Here is a 16,793-nt window from a genome sequence, read left to right on the forward strand (position 1 = left end):
CTCTGCTGGCAAAATGTGCAGAAATGCAAGATCCATCCAGCAGCTACGGGTATACGTGGGTCTGTGACACCCATGCTCAGCAGGGAAGTCAGCAGAAAAGTGAAACAGTGATTAATGTCACCATGCAGGAACCAGTGTATGCTTTTATCAATTGGAACAATGGGATTTTGGAGTTCAAATGAAGCTGGTAGTCCTTCCTAGCCTAACGATTGAAAGTTGTTAGATGCCACTCCTGGGAAGTCACAAGAGGACCAGATAGTTTTAGAGAAATAATAAAACTTTGATTTTATTGCTGACTGTTGATTGTTCTCTATGAGACTGGTGATCCTAGTTTTTGCAAAATATTTGAAAAATGCCATTTACTGTCATGGTAACCTAAAAAATTTTAAATTTCCGTCTAAGTGATGTGCTCTAAAATAAAACATTGTTCTAACATAATTTTTTGTTCTACTTAATCAGCTGGATATTTGGGAAAAAATATACATATGGTTAAAATTTTTTTAAAAATCTAAATATACAAATAACCACCAGTACCTTAATCTACCCAAACAGAAGCAAACACTGTGGCCATTCTTAGAATAACTTAAGAAAAGATAATAAAATATTCTTTACTGCTTTCCACATTTATTATGTAAAACTGAGTATGAGATTACTTGCTGAGAATTTCAATATTTTCCCAGAAGAAATAGTGTTCTTTATAAAAAGTCCAATGAAAATATTTTCTTATATTTATGATTTTTTTTTTTTGCTGAGGAAAATTAGTCCTGAGCTAACATTTGTTACCAATCTTCCTATTTTTTTTTGCTTGAGGGAGGTTAATCCTGAGCTAACATCTGTGCCAAGCGTCCTACACTTTATATGTGGGATGACACATCAGCATGGTTAACAAGTTGTGTAGGCCAGTGCCCGGGGTTCCAAACCTGCAAACCCAGGCTGCCAAAGTGGAGCACATTGACCTTAATCACTACACTACAGGGCCAGCCTCTTACATTTATTATTATTTTAATTGGAAATTTGTGCATCTTAGAGTCAATATTTGATATGCTGTAAATATCTTCATCAGTAACTTGGCAGTTTTGGGAGCTTGCTAAGAACAATGAATGAGAACTTCAGAGACATGAATTCAGTCATTTGTAAGAATATAACAGGGATCAGCCCCATGGTACTGGTTAAGCTTGGCATGCTCTATTCAGCGGCCTGAGTTTTCGGGCTCAGATCCCAGGGGAGGACCTGTACCACTTGTCAGTCATGCTGTGGTGGCAACTCACATATAAAGTGGAGGAAGGTTGGCACAGATGTTAACTCAGGTCTAATCTTCCTCAGCAAAAATAAAAAGAATATAACAACAAAAACCTGAATAAGTTAAAAATAAGAAATACAATAATTTAGTTATTGTAAAGAACTACAAAGTAGGCTATATGACTGCAAAGCTGCGTTAATATTCTTAAGTTAAAGGAAACTAACCCTTACATTCAAAGCAGTGTGTATTCTCACCCCAATGTAGAACACCTCAGTGAAAATATGTATTTCTGTTTGTGTAGTGAAATATATATATAATTGCTCTGTATATAATACATATCCTGGACAGTTTTGGATAACTAATCTCCACCAACATAACATTCATCTGTCAATTTAGCAATGGTACCAGAATCCACAGACATCCTTGAAAACTGAGTATTTTCAACCCAGAATTCCCCGAAAATATTATATTGTGATTTTTCTTTCCTTCACAACATTGTCTTTACTTCATAACTCTTTCTTTCTATATCATTCTCCTTTTATCTCTAAAAAATAGAATAAAATTGTTTTCTAAGGAAAAAAGAATGCCATGAACATAAATAGGTTAAGAGAATTTAAGATAAAATCTAAAAGCTTCAGAGAGGTCAAAGTAAGGCAAAGATTGAAAGAAATGCTCTAAGTAGATAAATTGGACAGGGTTGATCTTTGCCAAAGCAGTCTTAGTGACTGGGACGCAGCAGTTTGTAGGGGAATAGAAGGGTGATTGTAGATTTTTCTTTGGAACCAGTCATGAAAATGAAAGAGAACAGTGAGGCACTAGTTAAAGGCTGCTTTTAATTTTTTTATTTAGAAGAGATAATAACATGTGTGTGGCTTGTGGGGAAAGAACCAGTAGAAAGAATAGAAGTCATTAATTTGAACATACAGGAGAGAGATGGAATAAATGACAGACTGTTTTCCCAGAAAAGATAGAAGAGTTTTTAAGTAAAATCACAGGTGAAACAATTAGACTTAATCTACCATAAAATAACTGTATTATTAATTACTAACACAAAAAATATTGAGTATATTCTCTGACAACAAAGATATTAAATTAAAAATCAATACTAAGAAGATATCTAGAAAAATGTGAAATATTTGGAAGTTAAGCCACATACTTATAAACAATGCGTGCATCAAGGATGATATCACAAACACAGTATTTTCTAATTTTAGTCTGGTGATAATGAAAATACAATATATCAAAATTTGTTGGATGCATTAGATGCAAATCTTAGATAGAAATGTGTAGTTTTAAATGCTTATATAAAAAATATAATAAAGGTGAAATTTAGTGATTACTCCACACCTTAAGAAGCTAGTAAAACACAAAGTTAATGCAATATAAGTAGAAAAAAGGAGATATAAATGAAAGCAGAAAACAATGGAAAATCATGAAAAAAAAGTTTATGTGGAAAGGTTGACAAGCAGTCCATTAAAACTTGTGTCAACATTGTGCATGACTATGTAATTTACTCCTACTCTGTTAAAAAAAGGTTTAAGATAAGAAAAAGTAAGTAACTAGATTAATCTAAAATTAAGCATGTTGATCTATTTTAGGAACAGAGAAAATGGTGTGATGTGTAGTGAATGTTCTAGAAAGATAGAGGTTTAATTGCTGCAACACAGAGTTGAGTCTTAAGGGTGAACTCCAGGACTTAAGGTCTCAATAAACTGATATGCGGGTACATTATATGTCAATGGCTGAGACAGCTCCAAGGATAGGAGGTTGCGGTGAAAGATTGTTATATCAGAGTTAAAGATTTCAACACAGAATCATTCCAGGTAATAGGGAAGAAATGAAGGGCATGATAATAAATTGGCAGAAATGTAGCAAAGTTTATTAGAATTGAGAATGTCACATTCCATTAAGGCAATTTTATATGCATTTAGCAAGTATCTGAAGGCCCACTACTTGCCAAGCTTCTATGCACTAATGGTTGGACCGTCCCTTGATATTACCGTGATTTCTGATATTGAGATAAAAGAAAGACTCAAAGTCAAATACCAAAGTACTCAATAAATGATGAGATTTTAAAAATGCATCCGCAAGAGATCTGAAACCTCAAGAGACAGGGGTTTTGTATGAAGGTGGAGAGCAATTCCTTAGACAGAATAAAGTAATTGGAATTAAAACTGAATTAAGGAATAAGAAAGGAATGCCCACTTTCACCACTGCTATTCAACATTTTACCTGAAGTTGTAGCTATATCAGTTAGACCAGAATAGCATAATCTTGAAAAAGAACAAAAAGTTGGAGTACTTACACTTCCATATTTCAAAACTTACTACAAAGCTACAGTAATCAAAACAGTATGGCACTGGTATAAGGATAGACATATAAACCAAGGTACTAGAAATGAGAATCCAGAAATAAACTCATACATCTCCGGTCAATTAATTTTGACAAGGATGTCAAATCCATTCAGTGGAGAAAAGAATAGCCTTTTCAACAAATTGTGCTGGGATAACTAAATTTCCACATCCAAAAAAATAAAGTTGGAACTCTACCTCACACCACATTTAAAAATTACCTCAAAATGGATCTACAACATAAATATAATAGCTAAAACCACAAAATTCTCAGAAAAAAGCATAGGTGTAAATCCTCATGAACTTGTATTTGTCAGTTCTTGGATATGATACCAAAAGCATGAGTAACAAAAGAAAAATTAGATAAATTAGAATATTCCAAAATTAAAATGTTTGTGCATCAGAGGGCATTATCAATATAATGAAAAGGTAACCTGCAGAATGGGAGGACTATTTGCAAATCATATATTTGGTAAAGATTTATATCTAGAAAATATAAAGGATACCTATATTTTAACAAGAAGAAGATAAAAAACATTTTTTAAATGACCAAATGACTGGAATAGACATTTCTCCTAAGAAGGTATATAAATTACCAAGAAGCATGTGCAAAAATGCTCAACATCATTAGTCATTAGGGAAATGCAAATAAAACCACGGTAACATACTATTTCACACCAACCAGGATGGCTAGTTAGTGTGAAAAAAACAAAAACAAAAAATAGAAGATCACAAGCTCTGCCAAGGATATGGAGGAATTGAAATCTCTGTCCATTGCCAGTGGGAACATAAAATGGTACAGCCACTGTGGAAGAGTTTGGTGTCTACTCAAAATATCACACATAGAATTAATATATGACCCAGTAATTCCACGCTAAGGTACAACGCAAAAGAATCTAAAGTAAGGACTTGAACAGATACTTTCACACTACGTTTATTGTAGCATTATTTATAACAAATATAATATAAACATATATTTATTATATATTTGTTGCATACATTATGTATATTATAAATATTTATTATATATATTACATACAATATTATATAAAGGTAAAAACAATACAAGTATCTATCAACAGATGAATGTATAAATAAAGTTAATATTATTCAGCCATAAAAAGAAATGAATTTCTGATACATAGATGAATCTTGAAAACATCAGTCTAAGTGAAATAAGCTGGAAACAAAAGGACAGATATTATATGGTTCTACATACACGAAATGTCTAGAATAGGCAAATTCATAGATTCAGACAGTAGATTAGAAGTTACTAGGGGGCAGGAGGAATGAGGAGTTTTTGCCTATAGGTTATAGAGTTTTGGTCTGGAGTGGTAAAAACATTTTGGAAATAGATAGACTTTGAATGTAATTAATGTCACTGAATTGTACACTTAAAATGATTAAAGTGGCAAATTTTATGCTATATATATATTTCACCACAATTTAAAAAAGGTGAATCTGATGACTCATTGGCAACTCTAGCATAAACTTTGGTGAGAAATTTAGAAGATTGGAATAAAATGCAGTTCAGAGGTTAAATAAGCATAAGTGTTCATATCATTTCCTATTAATATTATGATTTATATTCATGTGCCATTTGTTGTGAACATAAAGAAATTCTTTGTGCCTGTAACAAGTGTAGTCTCTACGGATGAATCACGATTGTACTAGACAGACTCAAAAGGGGCTAGCCATGATTCTGTTTCCTGTTCTTCACCTTCTTGTATGATTCTCTCCTCTTGAGTATAATAGGGACCTGTGGCTTGTGTCCAACCAGTAGAATATGGCAAAGATAGCATACTTCTCCTCTGATTATGTCATGGTACATGAGACTGTCCTGCTGGCCCACTTTTCCTAGAGACTCTCCTTGCTGGCCGAGTGAAGTAAGCCATCATGAAGGGGAAGCCTACATGGCAAGGAACAGTAGACAGCCTCTAGGAGGTGTGGGGAAGGAGTGGTCTGAGCTGAGGTACCCTGTAGGAGCTGAGGGTGGCCTCAGCCCACAGCCAGAGAAAGCTCGGGCCCTCAGTCTTACACTCCAAGGAAATTAATTCTGCCAACAGCTCAAAGGAGCTTGGAAGTGATTCCTCCCCAGTGAAGCCTTAGTCAAGCCCTTGATTGCAGCAATGTGACTGACAAGAGGACACAGCTACACTGTGCCTGGACTCCTGACCCACAGAAACTGTGACATAATAAATGTATGTTGCTTAAAGTACTAAGTTGTGTTAATTTGTTTCGCCACAATAGAAGACTAAAAGCGTAATGTAGAAGGAGTAATGCTATTTATTAGATTCATATTTTTTGTCAGTTAGTATTCAAGTACTAATATAGCAAACCTGCTGTATTTAATAAACTCTCATTTGTATTTGATAAACTCAGAAAATATAACCGATTAACACATAAACACATATATACACACATTTATTTAGGACCACTTTTGATTTATCATAAACTTCAATTTATACCTGAAAAAACAACATTAAAGACACTGAATTTATGAATCTAGTATGTAAAGCATGCAGGTATATATAAGATACTAAATTCTTCCATGGTCTTTGCTAAGTAAGGATGAAAGGTCTGTAAAGTAGTAATGTAATTATAGCATACTGGGTTCTCGCCACTGATAAATGTCTTTATTTTTGCCTTTTCTTGTCCCTTTATTGAGTTCTTCCACTACCCATGGATAAACCCAGGACTTTTCACTTGTATGTAATACAATTTCTATGATTGATTTATGTAGCAAAAAAAGACTCAATACCATTCTTCAAATATCCAGTCTTTCTGCAATATAGTCACAGCTTCTTTGAGTATTCATATGTCTCCTTCCTGCTTCATCTGGAGCCTGCAGTAGGCGAGGAATCTATAGCTGGTTAAAGTGACTATATTTCTATATTTTTCATTTCCAGACTTATATCTCCACTTCTCCTCTATTTTGTCTTCAAAGAATCAGGAATATTACAACTTGCCAGTATTGTCATGAAATGTCTTTACACAGTTTTGTCCATTTATATATTTGCAACTGATTTTCTTTCATGAGCTGTTGTATTTCCAAGAGCATTTCAATTTTTACACTTCTCTCACTTGCTATTTTCTTGACGAAAAAAATTTCACTCTCCACTAGATGGTAAAAATATTGCCTTCCATCTTGCTTCTTGGCAGCTGGTTTTCAGGTAGCATCTTCCACAGAGACTCACTTTCAGTTCCATTTCCCCTCCAGCTCCAGTAGTTCCTGTTTGCATCTTGGGAAAACCTCACATATCATTTTGACTTGAGAAACTTTAGGAATTCCAGCTACTCAACGGAGCCATCTCTCTTTTACTCTGTGGGTTTTCCAGACACAAGTTCATTAAATTTCCTTCCCCATTCTCCTCCAATTGCAAAGAACTCATACTAAGTTCTACAAGTAATCTCATTTTCAGCTCCACATTTTAGGCTTGGGGTGAAGGAGGGATAAATAACATTTTCCTCCCTACTTAGGTTCGTCAATAGAAACTACCCTGAACAGATAATAAAATAGAGTTCTATCCAAAAACAAAACAATATACATGTATGTATTAAATTAGGTTTATTATAAGGTATTGGCTCACCCAATTATGGAAACTATGAAGCCCTACCATCTGCCATCTGCAAGCTGGGGACCCAGGAAAGGTAGGGATAAAATGTAATTCAAAGCCCTGAAAGCCGGAAAGCCAATGGTATAGATTCCAATCTGAGTTTGAAAGTCTGAGAACCAGGATTGCTGAGGAGGAGACGATCCATTTCCAGCTCAATCAGTCAGTCAGAGAGCAAATTAGCATTCTTTGGCCTTTTTGTTCTTCCAGGCCCTAAATGGACTGGATGATGCCCAGCCACTTTGGGGAAGGTCATCTGCTTTACTCAGTCCTTCAGTTCAAATGCCGATCTCTTCCTGAAACACCCTCACAGGCATATCTCCCAAAAATGTTTAACCAGCTACCTGGGCATCCATTGGTTCAGTCAAGTGGACACATGAAATAAACCATCACTGGTCTTTTATAATCTCAATTTGGTTGATAAAGTTCATGAGGTGTGGGGACAACTTTTGCCTAAATACCACTTTGCAGGTCCTCCAAAGTGATTTGTTCACAACTCATTTTGTAATTTAGTATCAATGATTTCCTTGCCTCTGTTGAAATTGAAAATGTGTCCAGTTTTAACTCTGCAATGTATGTATGTAATTAAATAATTACACAATTTATCTTCTGATCATTGGATTTATCTTAAGAAATCAATACAACTTTTTCTTATTTATTTATCATCTATTATGTGAAACGCACTGAGAAAATGCTATAGAGCATGAGATAGACGTAGCTGGTGTCATTATCTTCTCCTGTATGTATTCTTCCTTATTCTGACTAATGTAGTTTATCACATATTATAAAGTACTTATAAATATTTTTCTTTAACCATGTTTTGGCTTGATATGTTTCTTAGATAAATTATAAAGCTCTTGAAAGCAGAAATTATGTACTGAGTTATTTCTGTTTATGTAACCCAATAATAATAATGGCAGTGCATTGTTCAGAAAAGTCATACAATATATTATTTGAGATAGAATAACCATTTTTTACCAAATTTAAATAAGCAGTATAGTAGTTAAAATGCTTAACCACATACGTCTGAATTCTAATTTTGTAGCATGAAGCATGTGGAATATTATTTTCTTAGTAGCAATTCAAAATAGTAATTTTGCTTTGAGGTTTTTTTGTTTACCTTGCTCTTCTTTCTACTTTCCCCTATATAAAAACAGGTGGATAGGAACAGGCCCAGTGGTGCAGTGGTTAAGTTTGTAGATTCCGCTTCTGCGGCCTGGGGTTTGCCAGTTCAGACACCAGGTGAGGACCTACGCACTGCTTGTCAAGCCCCACTGTGGCAGGTATCCCATATTTAAAGTAGAGGAAGTTGGGCATGGACGTTAGCTTAGGGCCAGTCTTCCTCGGTAAAAAAGAGGAGGTTTGGCAGCAGATGTTAGCTCAGGGCTAATCTTCCTCAAAAACAAACCAAAAAAACAGGTGAATAATAACCAGAAATTAAAGGAAATTGCATAGATTATAATTGTCTTTCTATTCTAAAATGCATTAGTTAATTAATTCAGCAGAAACTTAGTTAACCCCTGCTGACGATAAAGCTGTGTTAAAGAGTTTAATTTATCATTTAAATTTTAACAATAACGTTTCATCTGGCGATGGCCTCTTCCTACAAGTTTGCCTGTAAGAGTGTTAGCGCTCCTCGGGAAGATGATGGAAGACTAGAAGTGGTAAGTAGGTTGCTAGAGAGAAAACGCTATATATCTTCTTGAAGTCACATCTTTAGGATGGATGCTTAATTAAGAAAAAAAGGTAAAAACCAACATAGTCTCTCTTTCTCAGCAATATTTAAAGCAACAACTTAAAATAAAGAAAGGAGGGAACAGGAAGAAATGGTAAGAAAGTGCAGTTTTATTGTTTATTAAGGTGATATTTCTCAGGAACAAAGAATCTGTAAAGTATTTCAATGTGTAGTTGCCATCCTGAAATAGTTGACTATTTTAAAAAACAAACAAAATCTAAAAGCCTGTGTACTCGGCACTTCTTTTTCCTGAATATTCCATGGCACTCATTCTTTATCTACTGTTATAATCCTCTCTAAGATGGGAGGAACTAGGGAAAGATAAATTAATGAAACCAGTATGCACTACCAACCCTGGAAAATCTCTCTGAAAACTTATTATTCATTCCTTTAGAGAGGCTCACAAGATTCAGTCATTGTTTTCTCACTTCTTTAATGCTGTTCAGTCACGTGGCTTACGGAGAATTAAGGGAGATCTAAAGAGGTTTTTTGCATGTTTAAATCTGGTCGTATCGAATAATCATTATTATGCGTCTAGCACGTGCGATAATTTTCTAAGCTGCTAGATAGACACTTAATACATCTTCCCGAAAAGGATTCATACTCCATCTCCCAATCCTCCATTTGCAATAAAGCATATATTTTCTTTCTACATTCAAGCTAGGGGAGTGTCTACTTTTAACTGCAAAATTTCTTGGTTATATCATGCCCTATGAGATTTAATTGGAATATTAAAGTCACGCATCTCTCATTTGCAATGACATTTATGGAGTGTGAGTGTCAAGGACAAATAAACTAGTGCTTAAGTAATGCCTATTTTATAAGGGAAACCAAAATGCCCACACACGTATACATGCATGCATGCACATGAATTCTCACGGCAGAGTACCAAAGAGTCTTCCTAGAGGAGAGAAAATTGAGCAAGCTCAGCCCAATTATTAATTTCTTGGAATTTTCACAATTATTTGAAATATGCGTAACTTGGCATCGCTGTCATTCTTTTTCACATACTCTTGAAGATGGCCATTATTTCTGTTTGCTTAAAACTTTTAACTGGTCACCGTGATGAAAAAAATCCTCCAGTTGGAGAGAAATAAAAATTTTTCCGCAATGGCAGACATCTATAGCCAAAAGTCATTGCAAACACTCAAAGAGGTCTGCAAATGTATTCATCAAGAAACATGGGAAGAGACTGCAAGAAAGCCTTTAATGCATCAGATGAAAATAACCTAAATTCTTGGTGTACATCTATCAATGACATTGCTATTTGATAGTCTTTCAGTTAATTTCTCCCATTAAAGGAATTTACTACTTAGTTTATATATGTATAATTTTATATATACATAATACCTTATACATACAATTATATATATATTTGAATTTTGGCTAGTTAATGCTAACATAGATAAAAGGTTATTTGAAAAACAGTATTTATAGTATTTCTGATTAATTTCTTTCTTTTGGTCATGCAGTTGCTTAGATTTTTCCTCTCTTTCAAGACAACTATAATGTGGTGGCTATACTATAAAGGTATAGAGGATATATGAGAATTTTTGTTTCTATTTTCCACTAATAAATGAAAAGTAAATATGTTTCCATATTCAGCTAGGAATATAGGAAAACACAGTAGACACAGTGTAAAGAGTCTGAACAAAATCTACTGGCACAATAAGATCTGTGATAGAGTCGTGGACATTCTTATACAAATCTGCAAGTAATGTAACAAGTTTTTGTTCTGTTTCTCAGCCAAACTGACACTAGAATCTTGCTTCAATGTAGCTTTTCAAACGTATGCATCTATTTTAATAACAATATTCTTGCTTAATGTATTGTAGTTGATATTGGGAGTGGGTTAATAAATTACTTTCAGAGTGCTTTAAATAAATATCCTGTGTTCCAGAGACGAATGATATTAGGCTGCTCAATAAGCAAACATTCATTAGACTTCACTCTAAATAACTTTTAATAGCTTTGAAAACTAATTTATTATCAATGAATGTAGAGTTTTCATCACTAAGAATTGTCAAAAGAATGTGTCCTGATTCCTGAAGTTAAAAAATAAAATGGATCATAGGAACTTTACACTCTTTTTGAGATTGTTTGGGGTAAATATTTAGCCTCCCAAACTTGATATTTTTAAAAATTAGAATATTTTATATAGTTTTGCTTTGGAATGTATGTTAAATAATTAGTTTCATGGGTTGCTTTTTTCTACCTTATACCCTGAATTAATTTCCTAAAATAACTTGATTAGTATTCTGTTTTTATATCACATTTGACATCCTGATAATATGCTAAAGAGAAACATATAAATGTGTGTGTGTGTGCACTCAATTATTCTTCAACCAAAATTGAAGGTTTCACTTTAATGTTTTCTATGCTCTGATTTCACCTGATAAGCAAATATTCTTCTTTAATAATCATGGGCTTATAAGTTTTAAAAAAGGACACAGTATTCTCCTGAGGAGACTTGGAGGGTCTGGAAAAATACTAAAGTGTAATTTAGTCTATTATTATGTCTCCAGAGAGCTTAGATACTCTGCAGTTTTCACCCTAAAACAGTCCATGTCCAAAGTAATAACCTTCATCAACTTTTCATCTAGACCGCTATTTCTATATTTAAGGCATTTAAGGTAAAAAATAAGTCTAAAGTAAATAACTTAAGCCTTTTGGTACTATTATGTAAGGAATAATTTGTGTAAGGAAGTTTTAGAGGAAGATTTGTGCTAGTTTAGTAAAACGGAGGAAAATGGGAATAATGATATAACTGAGGCTAAGCCTCAGGGAAATTTAATCGTTGAAGACCCCTGCCCCAGGCCGGAGTGTGGCAGCTCCAGCTCCAGACCTGAAAGATTGCAGCTCCTCTTCTTGCTTTGCCCCCGCTCGCTATGAGAATCTCAGTAAAATATTTAATTTGCCTCAAATTCCTCATATGTGAAAGTGAGAACTGATTAAGCATTTACTAATGCTAATTTATTTGACTGCCCTAGAAATGACTATGTAAAGCCTATTATTATTTTGCAGCGAGTAGGCGAATATTTTCCATTCACTAGGCTACAAATTTAAAGTATTGTTGAGAGGGTTCTGCATTCTAAAGCTGAAGGATGAATTTTGGCACGATAGGGCAGGCAAAATTTATCCTTGCTGATACTTCCTCTCTGCCTGTTTTTTTCTTTGCTAGTTTCTAACAATTCCTTCCTTCTCCATGATCTCATGTCGCCTATTCATTTTCTATTCTTTTCTGTTAAAGGACAAATCTAAATAAATAATACATAAAACAAACGATCTAATAAAATACCTCACACCAAGTTACGGATGATAATTTTTCATTTATTTCAGGGAAATTTGTTATTTAAAGAAAACTACAGGAAAAGTGTTCATCCAAGAGTGAATGTGTAATTGTTCAATTTTGTTAACAGGAGTACCCAAGTAAGAGAAATACTATTTTACATGACACACAGAGTAATAACTATTCTCATCATGAAGGTATTTCTCTATTCTGCCAACCTCACAGAGGAGGCTTCTTCTCCTTCTTTGAAACATCGACGATGCAACCAACAACTCCAAATCCAGAAACTGACACAGTACTTATATTAGCTTCTTGATGTATTTGTGTAACACCGTCCCCCATATTTTGAACTTATGTTCTTTGCTTCTCTATTTGACAAAAATTTTGTCATTGTAAATGCTAACTGTACATTGTACAATGTACAACTTTAATTTTAATTTGAAAGTTTTGTAAGGTGAGAAGGGAAAGATAAATCAATCTTTCCTCTAGCATTAATCACTATTGATAAAACACATTATTCGCTATCGATAAAATGGTGTGTCAAGTATTTATAATTACGTATGTTGCATAATCAAGTATATTTCTGCCAAGAAAGAAGTTCCATTTTGATGAGGCTATTATGAGAACTAAATTCTTATGACTTTGAATATCTGAATATTGGAGAAGTTTTCATAGACTATTTTTTTTTAAAGATTTATTTTTTTCCTTTTTCTCCCCAAAGCCCCCCAGTACATAGTTGTATATTCTTCATTGTGGGTCCTTCTAGTTGTGGCATGTGGGACGCCACCTCAGCATGGTTTGATGAGCAGTGCCATGTCCTCGCCCAGGATTCGAACCAATGAAACACTGGGCCGCTTGCAGTGGAGCTCGTGAACTTAACCACTGGGCCACCAGGCCAGCCCCCACATAGACTATTTTTTTGTGTGTGTGTGAGAAAGATCGGCCGTGAGCTAACATCTGTTGCCAGTCTTCCTCTTTTGGCTTGAGGAAGATAATCACTGAGCTAACATCTGTGCCAGTCTTCCCCTAATTTATGTGGGATGCCACCACAGTGTGGATTGACAAGCAGTGCTAGGTCTGCCCCTGGGATCCGAACCTGCGAACCCCAAGCCACCTAGAGCAGGTGAACTTAATCACTAAGCTACCAGGCCAGTCCCTCACAGACTATTTTTAGACTCTGTAAATTTCAAACTCTATTTCTTCTCCACTATTCACATACTTCCAATGACAGATGCTTTGGAACATACTTAAATAGAAAGTACATATATGTATATATACATATATCCATGTGCGTATATACATATATAATTTTATATTATATGCATTTTATATATATTATATATTTTTATCTATTTATCTATATATTTTTATCTCCATATGTTTTATATATATAGAAAGTGTACATATACACATATATACATATATAATGTGTGTCTATGTATGTTTGTGTGTGTGTGTGTGTGTATAATTTTTATATAAGTATGCTCCAAAGCATTTGGCACTGAAAGTATTTGGATATGAGTGGATACTCATGTAGAAATTATGTATATAAAAATTAGGTATGTATACATATGTACATATAATTATGTTATGTACATATATATGTACATAATTTCTACATGAGTATGTTGTAAAGCATATACAGCATATATATGTACACACGTATATGTGTATCTGTGTAAAGCATATACAGCATATATATGTACACACGTATATGTGTATCTGTGTACACACATGTACAAATGTGTGTGCATATGTATTTGTAAATATATATATTTATGCATATATGAATAAGAGCACAAAGTGTGGCGGGATTTCTATGTCTCACTGGAATCAAAGTAGTATAAATCTAATGCAGATTATGATGTTAAAATACATTTTCTAATCTCTACAGCAACCGCTAAGAAAAAACTCGAAAACTATAGTTAAAAAATCAAGTTACATCAGTGGTTTCTGGGTCTGGCATGCAACAATCCTCCTAAGTAGGTTGCTATGTATTCCTAGGCTTTATACCTGGAAATTCTTTTTCACTAATTGTTGCTTGAGGCCCATGTATAACAATGTTCTAATAAAACTTTATTTAAAAAACATACAGTCGAGTAAATCTGACCTGGAGGCTATAGTTTGCCAACTACTATTCTAGGTGATTAAGGGTGAAATCAGTACAGCATGAAACTTCATAAAAATGTAAATATTACTTTGAAATTTTTATTTATTATACATCTTATCTAATTACTTAAGGAATGACTTTAGTTTTACAGGCAGGATGAACTTAAAAATGGCAGGACAAAGAGAACGTTAATGGAAGATAACAATTCCATGTTATAATAAATGCTTTGCAAGTTCTAAACACATAAAGACAAAGGATAAAAAAGATTATTCCTGTGGAGATGAAAAGCTAAAAACTGAACGAAATAATGTTAAACAGGATACAAAAAAGTTATACCCAGAACAGTTGTAATTATGATGTTATCAAATATATTTGCATTTTATGTTCTATCAGTCTGGTCATTGTTGGGAAATAAAAGTCCTAAACAAACACATAAATGGCACAATGACCAGAATATTGAGATTGTTGTCACAAGACCTGGATCTGCTTTTCTTAGCCATAACTTTATGGTTCATTATATCATCTGTTATATCATCATAAACACCAAAAGGCGAAGCCTTGAATTACAGGATCCAAAAGAAAACCAAAAAACTTGTGACATCGAGTCTGTATGATTACTTTGGAAAAAAATAATGCAGTTGTAATGCTAAAGAGTATCACTAATTACGACCTGAAAAGAGGTCTCAAATTATCCAAAATATAATAAAGATTGCATTTTATAATGGCTTATGTAAGTATATTTTATTATACAAAACTCTATGAAAATGTGATGTTAATTAACCAGGTTTATTTAATTAATGAGAATGACTGTTCCCTAAACATTCTCAATAAACATTTAATCATACATTTATTTAGAAATATCTAACACTATAGGTGCGGAGTCTTACTCCAGTGACGTTCAACATTCTAAACAAATGTTTCAAGAAAGATTGAAAACTCATAAAATGGTCATGTAGGTGTTTCCAGATTCTGTGGTCAACTTTTCAGTTCATATTTCCATTCAGGCACTTTTATCCTCAGAAGAAACTTTCTGAAAACCCAGTGACAGACCTTATATGACATATTCATGCATACTCTGCAACACTTTATTATAATTATTTCCGCAGCTTGTATATCCTTTATGCAAATTATAAGAATAATATGACAATTGAGAGTGTTACTGAATTAATTTTACAGAATATAAATTTATCCATTCATATTGCTTGAGCCCAGTATCCCATTTATAGTCATCTCACTAATTTTGAAAGCTTTATGAAAATGTCTTTTATTAGCGATTTTTAGTGACCATTTGCAATTTCATTCCTATTATTTCCTTTAATAGCTTAGTGTGTATATTTTTCACTTAGGAATTTTTTAAACATAATATTTATCCTATTTTAATTTTACATTTTTTTCTTCCTGATTTTTTTTTTTTTTTGAAAAACTCGTTTCTATGATATGTATTCAATTTTAAAATGCTCTTTCATGCTACAAGCTAGTTTGGAGTACGTAATGAATTGAGTTTCTCTGACAATGAATTTCAAATAGATTTTTGTGTGTGGGATTATTAAAAGGTAAAAGATATTCCACATCTTCCTAAAATAAATACTCCATTTGTTTAATGGGTGGTTTGTTTGCTTAAGGCACTCTTTCAATTTGTACCACTTGATAATATACCCACCAGGAGGCAGGTTGGCCTTCTCACCCTAAATATATTTAATGCTTTCTTCAGTCCCCAGCATCCATTTCCCCTAACCAGTTGGGGCATATCTTGTAAACAGAATAAATAATTAGCTACTTAACAGCTTCTTACTTGGAACATGAATTTTTAATCACTTAAGTGCAGCATGGCAGAATGAGTGAACATATGCCTATATTTTCCTAAGAAAATAATGATCAGAATTGCTATTCTCAGCAGGGCTCTTTACAAAAAAGAGAGATTTAATGGAGCTTGGTGGCCTAAGGACACTATTCAGTAACCAATACTGAGGCTAGGTTTCTTGGAAAAACTCTGTCTTCTGCATTAAAAAAGACTACCTGTGAGCCAGACATCTCCTCAGCAAATTCCCTTTATATGTCCTGTCTGCCAAATTAGCAGTCAGAGAGCCATGCTTTAGCTACAGTGTGAACAATTTAATCAAGTGTCTTGTTTCTTATTTTTCATACCCTCCCAAAACATAGTAAGGAAAAGGAGAGAGAATTCATAATATAAGTTATTTCAATACTTGAAATTTTACCATAGAATGATTTTTTCTATTTTTCTGTTAATGGATTTGCTCATATCTTTCATGACTATAAATTTTCCACTCCTCTTTTCTTTCTACTAATTAAAGCAGCCTTCTATAAGAATGCTATTGTAAATAACACTGAGAAGCCACTTAGGTTTTTTTGTACGTGATTTATACAAACAAACGTCAGCTTGTCCCAAGATATCTATCCCGGATTAGGTCATATGCCCCAATTTCAAAATGTTAC

This window comes from Equus caballus, chromosome 3 (genome assembly GCF_041296265.1).
Source record: "Equus caballus isolate H_3958 breed thoroughbred chromosome 3, TB-T2T, whole genome shotgun sequence".
Taxonomy (NCBI): Eukaryota; Metazoa; Chordata; class Mammalia; order Perissodactyla; family Equidae; genus Equus; species Equus caballus.